This window comes from Podarcis tiliguerta (assembly GCF_965153285.1).
Source record: "Podarcis tiliguerta genome assembly, chromosome: 2".
Lineage (NCBI taxonomy): Eukaryota > Metazoa > Chordata > Lepidosauria > Squamata > Lacertidae > Podarcis > Podarcis tiliguerta.
The window spans coordinates 82,778,544-82,794,182 of NC_139535.1; the positions used below are offsets into that span (position 1 = coordinate 82,778,544).

General features: G+C 40.9%; 1 protein-coding gene across 1 annotated transcript in view; it reads right to left on the bottom strand.

Annotated features, from left to right (window-relative positions):
• The window catches only part of STX8 (syntaxin 8), a 75,008-nt gene that overhangs the window by 42,066 nt on the left and 17,303 nt on the right, over positions 1-15,639 (bottom strand). The window lies entirely within an intron of this gene.

Genomic DNA, 15,639 nt, shown 5'->3' on the forward strand with positions numbered 1-15,639 from the left:
TAAGCCCAATGCATCTTCCCCTGCACTCTCTCTGGGAAAAGGAAGAAGGACTGTTACTCAGCTTTTTCACTACATGCTCTGGACTTCCATAAACAAATGCTAGGCAGCTTTTCAGAGGCAGAGGCAGCAATGGGTGAATGAGCAGTCAGAATGGGGAAGGTGCTATTAGTGCCTCGTCTTTACAGTACAGACTGCCTATGTTGCGTGGGCAAATTACTTACAGATTATTCATCCCAGAAGCATAAACTGTGAAAAACGGAAGAAAAGCAGCTTCTACTTACTTACTGCTCCAGAACAACCAGTTTTCACTTTTCCTGCCATAAAAGGGGGTTAGTTAGCTGCAACTGCATCATGTAGTCTGCAATATAAATGTCTAAAACAGAATTTAATTGCCCAAGAGCACCAAACTGATCCTGAGTATGCAATGGAACCAGGTAATGCTTAAATGCCATTTACTAACCTACCTTGGGGTTTAAAAGTGAGTTTGAGAAACATCAGAAGCCTAAAATGTCAGAATTCTTGAACAATATGAAAAACGCTAACATCTTGCACAAATATTTTAAAGTCCTTCTCTATCCCTTTTGTCATATTTTATTTGTAATGAAACACTTAGCACTGCAAATGGAGTGCTCTACGAGTAAAAAGAACAGTATTGTAAGAGTCAATGACATTGTGAAAAGCCATCAGATTCTTATCACCCCCACTGGTTCCAAATTTGTCAACTGGGAAATTATGTAACCATGGAAATTCTTAGAAAAGGAACCTTGTATTCAGGATTTGAATACTAAGTTCTAACAACAGACAATACTAAGGGGTTACCATCAAAAATATACCGTCTTCTAATGAAATAAGTGTTACAGAAAAAGGAATTCTTTTAGAAAGAGATGGGTAAAATATGACTGACACTTCTATGCAGATGGACATCTGTTTTTACTGGCACAGCAAGCAATGCCATCTGTGTCAGTTTTAGCTTTTTTATCAACTGTAATATAGCTGGCATTTCACCCTAAATAAATTAAATAAAACTGATAAGAACAAAACATACGGATGTTGAAAATGTGGACAAATAGCAGCTGATGATCTCCATATGTGATGGCACTGTCCCAAAATTCAAGAATGCAAGGACTCAAACAGAGAAGATATCCAAAGGACAGTTGGTTATGATTTAAAGCTGAGACCAAAGATACGACTTATTGTATACTGCTTAGAGAGCTCTTCAATTGAGCGGTTTATAAATCTTCTAAATAAAATAAAATCATATATGTGAACCGGGTCCTAACAGATGGTGACTGACCATGAGTCAACAGCTCAATGAAGATCTTGTTGTGAAAAAGGCAAAATAGGGTGGTTTTTCCATAACAGTTAGACAGGGAATGTTTTGTTTTGCCCTTAAATGGTCACCTAGGACATTTCTACTTCCCACTACACAAGAATATGAAAAAATGTCCGTCCTTGCAATCTCCTAAGATTCCCTGCTATTATTCTAGCTCAATCATCTCTTCCTCTCTACAGATCACATCAATATATCACTAGCAGTCAAGCAAAATAGTAAAAAGCCTAAGTTATTGCAAGCGTGCAGTGGAATGGATTTGGTAATCATCAAGAGAGTGATTTGTATTAAAACAGCAATATAGACCTCTAGAGGAAGTAGCAACTGCTTTAAAAAAAAATTTAAATGACACAACGTTGATTTTGTGCTGGGGTAAGAACAAAGAGGGTAATGTTGCCATTTCCAAAACTGTTCTTTAGCTTCTTTCTGGTAAAAAGAAATCATTTCCACTGGATGAGTAGCTTCCTCCACCCTGAAGGGCTGGAGCAAGGGATAAAGTATTAGTACACAAGAAGAAACACAAAGAAAGATATTAAGATTTCAGAGCTTTGTCAGCGGATCCACAGCCATCACAAAATAGCCAGAATGCAAGTATTTTATACTACTTCAAGAGCACACACTACAAACCTGTTCCTCTGGAGAAGGGAGTGCACCCCCTTCCAGAACAGGTTGTCCTCCTAATTTCCAGACACAGGGATTGCCTGTCCATCCCAGCTCCTTAGTTTACTGATCCTCATTCAGCCCATCACTTCCTCCAGACACTGGTCCAGCACTGCACAGCTGCTACTACTGATTCAAACAGAATGGAGAGATGGAATGGGTGTCATCCGCATAAGGGTAGCGCAAATACCCAAATCTTTGGATGAATGCAGGCCAGGAGAGCAGTACAAACATGCAGAAGGGGACCCAAACAGTATAGTCACAGAGTGTCAATTTCTCCCAAATAGTATCTGAACTATTTCATAAATGATAGACATTAATTGGAAGCAGCTGCAAGATGATTCATTCTTCCATAGATAATTACATATACTTATGTGAATCATTCATTTGGGTAATTTCAAAGATTTTTTTTAAAAAAAAACCCTTTGGGATGAAGCAAGTTAAGCCAGGCAACAGGTCTTTTACAAGGAAGCTGTGTGAAATGGCAATTGCACTAGCTGTCAACATATATCCACTTTAAGACAGAGAAACACTGACAATGGCAAGAGGACTAATGTGGCATGCCTGTCAGGTGTTTTTTAGTTCCATTCAAACGGGTCTGTACCCCACAGTTAAGCCTATCTTTCAAATCTTACCTCCAAAAACAAATGAATAAACAAGGGAGCATTTAAAATTTAATATCCAACCACTATTTTGATTTTAAATATTTTTTACCTGTTCTAATTTTATTAAGAGCAATTTAAAAGGAGGGGGGGAATCCTCTCTGATTATGGCCTATCAGGTACATTTGGAAATGCACAAAAGTTAAGCATCAAACCAAGATGTGAAAGGCTTGAAGCTAGTTCAAGGACCACATTCCAGAGAGATGCATCAACCACTTCGGGACCGGGGCTTGTAATCTCAGCAGCGGTCCTCCGATACACATGGCAAGCCCCTTTTGAAGGCTGGCAGACTTTTAAAAGCAAATTGGGATTGGCAGTTAAGTGTAAAAAAACAAAAACCCCAACCCTAAGGATCCTGACCAATTGGTACAGAGGATCAATTTGTAGAAATAACAGTGTGTTGGGTTAAGATGACAAACCATGGAGTCTTCAAATACTGGTTTTAGAATATGGGGGGGGGGGGGACATCATATTTTCAAAGCTACAATAGAAATGGTTACACTGATGTAAATGGCTGGTTCACTGTCAGTATTATTTTATTAACATCTGGTGGCAGTTACTATATTTTGGAAATTCAATTCAATATAACTTTGCAATTCCTTATTTCAAACATTAGTTTGTTGTATTTTAAGGGCATCTCTATTCTTAAAGTACCTTTGACCCCCAATGGCTATTATCAAATGCAGTATGAACTCTCAAGCACATACCACTAATATTTCAGTGTTTCACAAAATGTTCATCATTACCCCCATCCTACCCACAAGGGGGGGGGGAGGTTTATCAATGCTGCTAGCAGTTCCATAAATTTTACATCTCTAGTAAACGGGACTCAAATACATAAAATGTGGGAAGGGCAGTGGACAAGGTCATTGACTCATTTTTCATCCTCTAATAAATGAGGCCTATCCACATGGGGATGGGTGGAAAAACAGGACAGGCATTTGTTTGAAGACCTGGAATATTCTCTCTACTCTCCAACACATTGTTTACAAGACACTTTCAGAGGTTCTGTAGAACTCAATTCCAGCAGAACATAGGAATCTAACTCCACACTCACGCCAGGCGCTGAAAAATTTAAGTTTTTGACGTTACATGTAAAACAGTTTTCTTCATCCTACCTTCTCTCCTAACTCCACCCAAATTATTTTCCTTTTTCATCCTAGTACCCCCAATTGTTTATGTAACTGGAGAATAGACAGACCTTCTTCTTCCCAAGTGATTTAAAGTGCTCCAGTGTTAAAAGTAAAATATTAATCATCTTGTGCAGCATCCACTGGGAGTAAGTGAAAAATGCAGAGCTTTGCAATTTGTTGGCCTCACTTCCTCACTAGGCACAAAGAGACTCCCTTTCCTGCACATATGGAGAATACTAGGGAAGGAATTTACCTTGGGGGCCATTTTCATCCATAGTTCAGTCTTCCATGTGAAAAGATCATAGTGCCCATCCCTGAGAGCTGGTACCTATCTCAGAATGCCTTAACCATGATTCAGAACATACACCTTTCAGGAGGTACCAGTTCAGTACCAAAAAAATGTATATTGAAAACCAGTACAGTACTCAAAAAAAGTATATTGAAAATGTATATTGAAAACCAGTGGTATTTGACCCCGGTTAAGTTAGCAAAAATGTACAGAACAAGTCCAAATACTTGCTGGAAATGTAAAGAAAAAGAAGGTACCTTTTATCATATGTGGTGGATGTGTAAAGTAACTAAAAGTTTCTGGGAGATGAGATATAATGAAATGAAAAAAATGTTTAAAATATCTTTTGTTAAAAAACCAGAAGCTTTTTTTATTAGGAATTATAGGTACCAAGATACCAAAGGACCAGAAAAGACTGTTTATGTATGCGACAACAGCCGCATGGATGCTATTAGCCCAGGGATGGAAGGAAGAGACAACCACTACCAGAGAAGAATGGCAAACCAAGTTGATGTACTATGCCGAAGTGGCGAAATTAACTGGGAAGTTTAGAAACCAAGAAGATAAGAACTTTTAAAAAGAATGGGAAAACGTTTATAATTTATTTACAAGACCATTGTAAACAGGTTAAAACTTTGGCAGGATTTTAGCACCACTTGTAAAGTAATGGAAAGTATGGCCAATTTGGAAGAATAGAAATTTGGACAAGTACTGATATGCAGTTGTAAATATTATTAGGACCCATGGGAGGGATGGGGGGAAGTTAAGCGATTCAGAATACAGTGGTGCCTCGCAAGACGAAAATAATCTGTTCCGTGAGTCTCTTCGTCTAGCGGTTTTTTCGTCTTGCGAAGCAAGCCCATTAGCAGATTAGCGGATTAGCGCTATTAGCGGTTTAGCGGCTATTAGCGGCTATTAAAGGCTTAAGGGATTAGCGGATTAGCTGCTAAAAGGCTATTAGCAGCTTAGTGCCTTAGAAAAAGGGGGTGGGGAGCGGAAAAAAAACCCCAGGAATCGCAAGACATTTTCGTCTTGCGAAGCAAGCCCATAGCAAATTCGTCCTGCGAAGCACCTCCAAAACGGAAAACCCTTTCGTCTAGTGGGTTTTCCGTCTTGCGAGGCATTCGTCTTGCGGGGCACCACTGTAATCTCGATATTTGGATCTTGAATTGTTTTTTGTTGTATGTATGTATGTATGTATGTATATAAGAAAAGCTGAGAGGGTGGTAGATTGTGCATTCCTGATCTGGGAACACGAAGGCCAAGCTAACTACAGGCTCACACATGCTCATGAATATTAGATTACAATTGTCCAAAGTGACGTTCCCAAGAACAAGATGCAACTCTCAGTCAACCCCTACCTCTTAAATTCTAGGCAATCCCCAGCATAAAATTTAAAACCCAGCGCAATGTCCTATATGCTACAATTAGACATATACAAAAGAGAAGTTAGAAAATACTAGATCTGAAACAAGTGAGTAATGCAGACACCCAACCAGACACAATGGCATAAAGAACTATCTAAAGGTCACAAAACCGTATTCTGCTTTGCACCAAGGAGCAGATCAACAGTGAACGCAGACCACAAATATCTGCTGCGATGGGATCCCTGCAGCCAAATTGATCAAAGTGCAAATATATAATATATACATTCCACCGCCATCTGCAGCTTGACAAGAACTATCGACTATTTTCTTCAAAAATACCAGTGATAAGAACTGATCTACTAGGAAGAAAGTAAGTTGGTAACAATGTACCATGAATAATAGGATTTCACTGCAAGGTTGAGTTTTCAAATATTCAAGTTAAAGGACACATTCTCCTCCTCACTCATCCCTAATGAACTGTATAGTTGAATGCAGGGGTGTTTTTTTGAGGAACTGGAAGGATTGGAAGGGAGGATTTTGCATGCTGAAAATGACAGAATAATAGATTGGACAAACCAACAGCTCTGGCCAGTATGGCATCCTCTATTCCAAAAAGTGCTTATAAAACAGAAGATAAGTATTGTATGTGGTGTTTAAAAGCAAGAAAAATAAGAAAGGCTCTGGAAAGAAAATATTTGCCACTCTCCTCCTCAAAGCATTTTATTTCAAATAACCCCTGCTAATTGAGGGAAAAGATGAAGGATTGTGTGGGGAGGAAGGGTGGTGACTGACAAATTAAGATTGCATGAAACGGCTGTTCACTCTCAAAACAACCATTTCTGCTTCCAATGAGAATATTTAAATGCCTCTTGAATTTATAAAGCATTGCAGATTCCTGAAAAACTGGAGGGAGACCTTCTTTTGCCTTCAAGTTTTAATTTAGGATAAGGCAAAGATGAAGACTCTTTCCGACGTCGTCGGGATGCCAAGTCCCATGAGGCCCAACTTGCATGGCTGACTGTCAGGGGTGATGGGAGCTGTAGTCCAAAAATCTCTTGATGGCCACAACCCCTGTAGGAATGGTTTAAATTATATTTAAGGGGTCCCTATCTTTAATGAGATCCAGCATTTAGAAAGGCAAATCATCATAAGATATAGTCCCTTTCCATAACTCGTTAAATCCTTGGATAAATAGGAAAAACTTTTCTATTCCAGCTCAGTGTCAGGGCTCTTTCTCACTGAGCATACCTCTGCAAAGCAAATAGCTCAAAGGTCACTGCTTGGGTTTTCCAGTTTTCCTGTGAGCTCATCCACACTGTTACAAGGCAGAGAGAGCATCTCTTCTGGAATGAATGTGTGTCTTCTGTTGGGTATAAGTAGCTTATACCCTTCAAGCCCCGGCACCACTGTGAATAGAAAAAAGAACACACGCCGCAAGATAAACAGCTACTCAAGCTTTATCAGTATGTACTCTCAGAGGGCTAGAAATAGAGCACGATCTCAGTGGTTATGGGAATTGCTACCTCATTATTGAGGTGTGAACAGCTAGAATTTAAGAGTGTTTATTACCATTCACTCTTCACGTAAAACCAAGCATGTTTGTACTGGCACAGATCTGCTAATCAGATGCACACTGAATGCCCCCAACACAGATTCTGCCCATGCAAAGTACATTAAACCCAGCATTTGACCTTAAGGTGGGTTCAGTCCCCTTGGCAGCATGCTAAGTGGCTAAGCTGCAGAATAAATATCTGTCCGAGGCTAAACCTCTTCCACAAAGAAATATCAGTGGGTCATTTTGGATAATATTTCTTCCCAGGATCATAGTGGGAATTCAAAACTAGGATTTCCTTGGTTTACTTAGGATCTCCTCCCTAAAGTAAGTGAAGCAGAGAGGGTGATGGAAGAGGGAGCACTGAAGACCAGGGCCCACCCTCATCTCACATGCACACAGCCCCAGGGCTGTTTCCAGGAGGAGACCAATGATATGGGGTCTGAATAAAATTAAAGTAATACATTGGCAGGGAGCAGTGTAAGTTTCTAAAAACTGAGTACAAAAGCTCATTAAGGAATAAGCCATCATGAGCTGTGAAAGCAAAAGGGCGAAATGCCTATCCTCTCAACTGGCCATCCCTTCCTTCTCCCCATTTGGGAGATGCCAAAGTCTGGCTGTATGAGCGGTTAAAATCATTGTAACCTTTAAGACTTAAGTGGTGAAGAATGAGCAAGATAAGCAACTGGAACCAGATGGAAGCTATATGGAAACGACACCATCACTAGTGGCATACAGCTCTAACACACTATTTATAAACTCTCTGCACGCAAGTTGAAGGAAAAGTAGGACAGGTGACAATAAGCTCTTCTGAGAATATAATACATAACACTTTGCACTTATGAAACCCACTTCCCCTCCTACCACTGCAGATGCACAACAGGAACACAATAGGAAGCTGTGCTAGTTCAGCTTTGTCTGCAATGACTGAAAGCAGCTCTCCAGTATTTCACACAGGGTTTTAACAGCAGCCTTCTGCACCTCCAATCTCCACAAACCTTAAACCAATCCTGTAAGGAACATAATTTTCATTCTCCTCATATTACAAATTAGGGAGCTGAGGGTGAGAGACAGTGACTCATCCAAGGCCATCTAGCAAAGTTGTGGTTGAGGTGACATTTGACCAGAGGCCTTTCCAGCTCATGCTATTCACTATGGTATATTAGCTGTCATATAAAATATTGCTTTTGACACATAAATGAACTTACTAGAAATGCATATACAGTGGCACCTTGGTTCTCAAACTTAACCCGTTCCAGAAGTCTGTTCCAAAACCAAGGTGCACTTTCCCATAGAAAGTAATGCAAAATGGATTAATCCGTTCCAGACTTTTAAAAACAACCCATAAAACGGCAATTTAACATGAATTTTACTATCTAACAAGACCACTGATCCATGAAATGAAAGTAATAAACAATGTACTGCAATCACACAATCAATCAATCAATCAATCAAATCAGTAGCTGAACTGGGTTCCACGCAGTCACAAAAACAAAACAAAAACAAAAATGCAAAATAGCTAGCAAAAACAGACAGACCTCAGAATAACACTCAACTTGGAAGTGGGGCACTCAAATCTGAAGCGTAACACTCAAAATGGAGCACGTTCAGCTTCCAAAAAAAGTTCGCAAACCGGAACACTTCTTGCTGCAGTATCACAGGAAAGGTTAAATATTTTTTAAAAAATTAACTTTAAAACAAAATATCCCATTTTACATAAATAATATATTCCCTGGAGGACTAGTTTTTAACATCATTGCCTGAATAGAGATAAAATATTATTCACAACATATTCAGCTCCTAATTTTTTTTTTTTTACATTGGATTAAAAAGCAATCTGAACTCTCCATTTGTAACTCTACAATTAAATGGTTGGTGGTGTCAATTGAAGCTTTTGGTACAAGCAAAAGACTTTCTACAAACCATCAGAGAAGAATGTGAGGATTAAGACTGTTGCAAGGAACCTTTTTTTAAAGTAACTAACTTTCCTTTCCCCCTGTAATTATTATTAACAGGAACCATTCAAAAACTTTTCTATTTCCAAAAACAAATCTCTTGCTAATGTCAATAATTGTAGTTGCTATATAAAGTGTTTTACAAGATACAGCTGACGAATAATTATTTTTTCCCTTATTGAATATGTTTTTAGTAGGAAGAAGCCATACAGTAATGATGAATAAAACCAGCTTGTTTTTAAACTTCAGCTTTAAAATTTACTTGGGCCCAATTAAAACATTATTAGAGTTCTTTAAAAGTACCATAGGATATTTTTTCGTCCCCCAAACTCTAGAATAGAAGATGTTGTCCTGCAACTTTTTTTCATAGGGAAGTTGCTCCAGCCCCTTGATCATTTTAGTTGCCCTTTTCTGAACCCTTTCCAACTCTAGAACATCCTTCTTGAGGTGCAGCAACCAGAACTGTACTCCAAACGTATTCCAAACGTGGTCATGGCACAGATATGTATAACAGCATTATAATATCAGCAGTTTTATTTTCAAGTCACTTCCTAACGATCCCTAGCATGGAATCTGCCTTTTTCACGACCACTGTACACTGGGTCGACATCTTCATTGAGCTGTCTAATGAAGCTACCCAAGGTCTCTTTCCTGCTAGTTCAGACCCCATGAACATATACCATATTTTTTCACTCTATTAGACGCACTGAACGATAGGACGCACCTAGTTTTTAGAGGGGGGATGCAAGAAAAAATGTATTATTTAAAGGGAGAGCTGAGCAGAGCCTGTATGCATCCCAGACTCTGCTCAGTGTTCCCTTTCACTAGCCGAGTGGAGCATGTGTGCGGGGCTTGCAGGCTTTCCCCCGGCTCTTGGGGGCTTTTCTGGGAGGTGGGAAAAGGGACAGAGCGCGCGCTCTGTCCCTTCCCCCACCTCCTGCAAAAGCCAGGCATAGCCACACCAAGCCTCCGCAGGGCAGCGGGATGAAGGCTCCCTGTGCCCTGCGGAGGCTTCGCACAGCTAAGCCTGAAGCTAGAACAGCCAGCAGGATCGCAGCGCAGCGATCCCGCTGACTGTCCTGGCTTCTTGCTTGGCCGTGTGAAGCCTCCCCACCCCGGGAGAGGCTGTGCGTGGCTAAGCCATAAACCAAGATAGCCAGCGGGATCGATCGCGCGCACGCTGTCCTGGCTTCTGGCTTAGCCGCGTGCAGCCTCTCCCGGGCAAGGGGAGCCTTCATCCCCTGCCCGGGAGAGGCTGCGCGCGGCTAAGGATCCCCCAAGAGCCACACTCCCTTTAAAAAGCGCGCAGAATATGTGTGAGGCTCTTGTGGGCTTTTCCCTGAGGAGGGAGAAGGGCAGCCCTTCTCCCTCCTCGGGGAAAAGCCCCGAAGAGCTGCACACACATTCCGCGCACTCTTTAAAGTGAGCGCTGAGCAGAGCCTCCCGCCTGCATTTGCTCCGTAAGACGCACACACATTTCCCCTTACTTTTTTAGGAGGGGAAAAGTGCGTCTTATAGAGCGACAAATACGGTATGTGAAAATAAGGTGCTATGCCTCAATATGCATCACTTTGCACTTGTTTACACTGAACTGCATTTGCCATTTTACAAACTCAAACAATTTAATATCAGCAGCAAACTTGGCTACCTCACTGCCCACTCCTAGCTCTAGATCGTTTATCAACAAGTTAAAAAGCACAGGTCCTAATACCGATCCTTGGAGGACTAAATTTTCTAGGCTTCTCCACTTGGAGAACTGTCCATTTATTCTTAATCTTTGCTTTCTGCAACTTAACCAATTCCTGAGCTGCAAGAGGACCTCTCCTTTTATTCCTTGATGGCTAAAGCTTATTGAGAAGTCTTTGGTGAGCTGCTTCGATGACAGCTGTTTGAAAGTCCAAGTATACTGTATCAAGGAAGGCAGTAGTTCATGGAGAATTAAAAAACCAAAGAGCTAGATTAATGTTAAAATAGGCAAAAAAAGATTCACAAAATAAATAACCACATCTATATACCAAACCCATATAAAATTAGTCATTTCCTAAACATGTAAGGAAAGGAAATGTTTGAGGTACTCAAAATTATCAGCTTTATAAACTCCTTGAGATGCAAGATTGATGCCAGCAACCAATGACTCTTCTCCACCACTAGAATATGTATTGTCCAAGGTATTTCCTATTACAAAATAGAACAGTACTCTTTTAGGGTGTCCCCTTTGAGGTTATGCTCCTTAGATATTACACACAAATATCTTTATCACCCTGAGTTACTGTAAATGACAGGATGTGACTAAGTGACTCATTACTTTGTGGTTGCTGGATTCTGAGTGCCCAGATTGTTCCTGTAACACCTCATGGCAAAAGTCAGCCCAAGGATGTAGGCTCCATTGCATGTCTCTGGTACGCTTGTTCATGCTTGGGTTGGGTTACACATCCTCTTGGAAAAGCATTAAGTAAACTAGGAACAGGCAAAAGCATCTTCAATGAGATCACTAGGATGCAATTGACTCTCAGTATGTCAAACTCTTAGCCTTTGGCATGCAAAGTCCAGTACTGGGACAAAAAATAGGTTACCCATCATTACAAAATACTGGGGGGGGGGGAGCTTTTGAAGGGTCAATTCTGGTGATACGATGCTGATGGATTTGCTTTCTTCAACTGGAACAACAGGAATTCAGAATTTACATTTTTTTGTGGATTTAAATTTATAAGGTGCTCTGGAAAAAGGTAGAGGTAAAAAATTCAGCTGGCAACGTATCTTCCTCTTCAAAATTAATCATTTGCTTCCCATTCATTTTGTTTTTTCTCTGCACATAATAAAGGGATGCAATGGTAGCAGTGATATAATGCAGGAGAAATTGATGTGGGACATTTTTATTCAGTGGATTTATGTTTGGAATCAATTTAGAGTTAGCACACCTATTCCAGCTTCAACAGACTGACAGATAAGCTACGTTAAAAATAAAAACCAGAAGACCCTTGCATATATTTCATATTTCCCATTTAAATTATTTTACACTTAAATATCATCCTTTCATGAGACTAGAGCTTAGATATCACAGACCTGCTATTAAAGTAAAATCAAATAAGAAATAAGTTTTAATGCTCATTTTTCTCTTTGTGTGTACAGTATTTAAAACTTCTTTTTTCTTTTGCTTGGCTGCATATCACCAAGATGGACGAAGGCAGGCTTGATATTCCTCTCTTCCCACCAAGGATGATGCAGCTTACTTCAGAATTGTGTCATCATGGCAATGAAATTTCCTATAACTAAGGGCATAGCAAGATGTCACGGGGCACAACTGATGGCTTAGAATGCAGGTCATGTCACAAAGCTGTAAAAAAAGGATGCGTGGGCAACAGAGCTGTACTTCAGCCATTCCCGAAGGAGAAAAACATTAAATATACCACAGGAACTAGAACATTCACAGAATCAAGAATGTACTTAAAGCTCACTCTTTAGAAAGATATTGTTTGCAACACTCTGCAAATCACTTTTGGTGACAATCTTGTTCTTCAAAGAAACAAAAATCAAAAAGCACCTGCTTCCTATGCTGTCATTGCCCACAACATTAATTTACTATTAATTAATTTTAATTTCATTTATATTTCACCCTTCTTGGAGCAGTAAACACTGTACCACCACAGCAACCCTGATCAGTAGCTTAGGGGGACAGTGTGTGACTAGCACAAGGCACATAGTGAGCTTTGTGGGGGTTTGAACCCGGCTCTCCCAACTCTGGTGGTGATATGGAAATATGATGGGTAGTTCGATTCACTGCGGTTTGCATTACAGTCATTTACCATGCTCTTGGGGAGCAACGAGGTCTACGGGAGCTAGTTTCATAGGCTTGGCAATGCTGCTTTCCTGCAGACCATTACGAATTCATCTGGCTCCAAACACTCACAGTTGCTTGTACACTTGTCAGAGATTACATATTATGAAAATGGCCTCAATACAGACCAAAAATACACAGATGAGGGAACTGTGTCTTCTGTCCAAGACAGATCACTGAACGATAATTTGTGCAGATACTGAGTTGATATTAATCAAGGGCGGAACAGTTATGGAAAAATATGTGTTCCACATCGCACACGAGGCTAATCAGAGACCCCATGTGCAAAGTTCTGATTATATTGCCTAGGAATGGGAGTTCTCAGCACTAGTCATGGAATAGACCCAAATTGAAGTTCAGCAACTCCAATTCTGACTAAACAAACATACACATGATCAGCAGAAGGTATTCACGCGCTATGCACTGTGAAGTTTTGGTGAGAATTGGTATCAGTGTGGGCAGATCATAATCATTTTACCTTGATTTATTTGTTTGTTCTTTTGCCAGTTTAAATCTGTGATGGGAAACCAGCAATGGAACACTCCCCCCCCCCCCCCGCTCTTTTCACAAATGCTGTTCTATGGTGCTCTTTTAAAGTTATGTCAAGACAGATTTTTTTTTTTAAAAAAGTCTCCACATCTCTTCCCTCCTAAAGCCTTCAGTTTAGTAATCTCAGAACAGCTGGGGTTTTAATCTGTTTTCTCTGAGGACTGAGATTAGAGAAATGTTTTTTTTTAAAAAAAAAAAAGTTTCCCATTTCAAATCTGGCAGGCAAGTAAAGTTGTTGTAGGCTAGGACAACTTTTGTGAATTTTAATTTTCAAGGTTTATCTCACTCCATCATTCCCACAGTACATAACAAATTAATAAACCCAGGGACATCATGTGAGCAGGCAAGTCTGTTAACTTTTGTGCAATGCTTGCCAGGGCTGAATATGCACCTTCAAAACCCTGGAAAAAAACAGGATCAGATTGAGAGCAGAAAGGGTGAAAAACAGGGCATGAGGACACAAAATGTGCACTTGACCCTTAGACTACTAGTATTAATGTTTGATGTTTTATCATGTTTTTAATATTCTGTTGGGAGCCACCCAGAGTGGCTGGGGAAACCCAGCCAGATGAGTGAGGTATAAATTTGTTGTTGTTATTGTTGTTGTTGGCAGTGACGCCTTCTCAATGAAGAAAGTGCTCAGCAAATGGGGAAGTATCGGAGCTGCTGCCTTCCAGTCACTTAATGTTCACGCAACCCTCTCCAGAAGAAGACCAGATGGATCAAATCTTTGCAGAGATCACACAGCTGGGAACATTTCAAAGTTCTACCATACTGTAAGAAAAAAGCAAAGCTCAAAAATCTATAGATTTGCTCCCATGGGGTCATCTCAACAACTGAGTGAGAGCTACAGTATGGTTTAACTTCAAATCTGTCTCTCATACTAGTCCAGGAAAAAGAAAAGGGTGTGCATTACCAGACTTCTACAAGCCACATTAATGCAGGCTCCAACTGATCCCACTGAAACTTCAGGATGTAAAATACAGCCGGGTGTTTGTATCTAACTACTTGCCTGGGACACCACAAGGAAAAACAAGGCATTCCAATCAGACTGGTGGCGAAGGAAGTGAAGTATCTACCTCTGTAGCAAGAATGAAAATACAGCCGTTCGGTGGAGGAAAGACTGATCACTCTTATCCCTCACTCACGAACCTGCTGCTCTCCTTCCTAGGCACAGAGGAAGGAGCTTCCTGCATATCCTTGCTGGAGGAAAGCAAATCGCTTCCTCTGCAGCTGGCAGAGAAACCAAGTGATCTTCCATGCTGGTAAAGCTGAGCCTCTTCCCCCATGGCCAGCATGGAAACCATGTAGGCGGGCAGACAAGGGGCAGAGACAACTGCCCCTGCTTCATCTGTTAGGAGGCTTTATAATCATAATAAAACCTAGCCCGCAAATGTTGTGATCCATGCAAAGCAAGCAGTGCTTAGGTGAAAGAGGCCAAAACTTTTAAAATGCCAACACTCTGTCCTGAAGGAGAGTGCTTGCGCTCCTTTCTGTGGCCTCCTGCCAGGCCTGCCTCCTGGACTATGTGAAACAGGAGGTCTTAGACTGCTCTGGCAAATCACGCTCAGCGGAAGGTGCCTGTGAAGGTCCTGGCTCAGGGTCCACACATTCCTGACTGCTAGCCTCAAGTTCAGTATTGTTCAGTTCCTCAGCCCATGGGTGGTACAAAAGCCAAAGACTCGACCAGTTCATCCTCCTAACTCTGAGCTTGAGGCTGAGGCCATGGCAGCTAAGAGGCTACTTTTCTTTCGTTTTCGTTTTTGTTTTAAAGTCAGGCTAGCAACTTTTCAGGGCTTATAATGGCAAGGCTGCTCTAATCGTCAGCCCTAGATGTGATCGTTTAAAATAAAAGAGAATATGTAAGCATACTCCCAGACCAAAGGGCAAACTATAGGTAAAAAATAATGCTAAACTGGAAAAGGTGCGTTGCACAGCTCTAGGAAAAAACGAAAAACCAATCATGCGCTCCTCAAGGTCAAGAACCGATCATGAACTAGGCATTTTTCTGTCCTGTGCTGCCACCTCCTGGCTCAGACAGGAATAATCAAACAGCTAACCGTATCTAACCTGCTTAGGTCTCTCTCTCCTCTCATGGAAGTGCAAGTACGAACAGACACACAAACCCTGAACCAGAGCTACACGTTGGTGACACGCTTCTTAGACATGCATCATTTCGCGGCACAGTAATTCAGTTTTGCATCATTTCGCAACACAATAATTCAGTTTTACTAGCAACTCGGAGGTTAAACTAAGCCCTTTCTACCCCTGGGAGAAGCATGAGAAGTGTTCATGCGACACACCTAC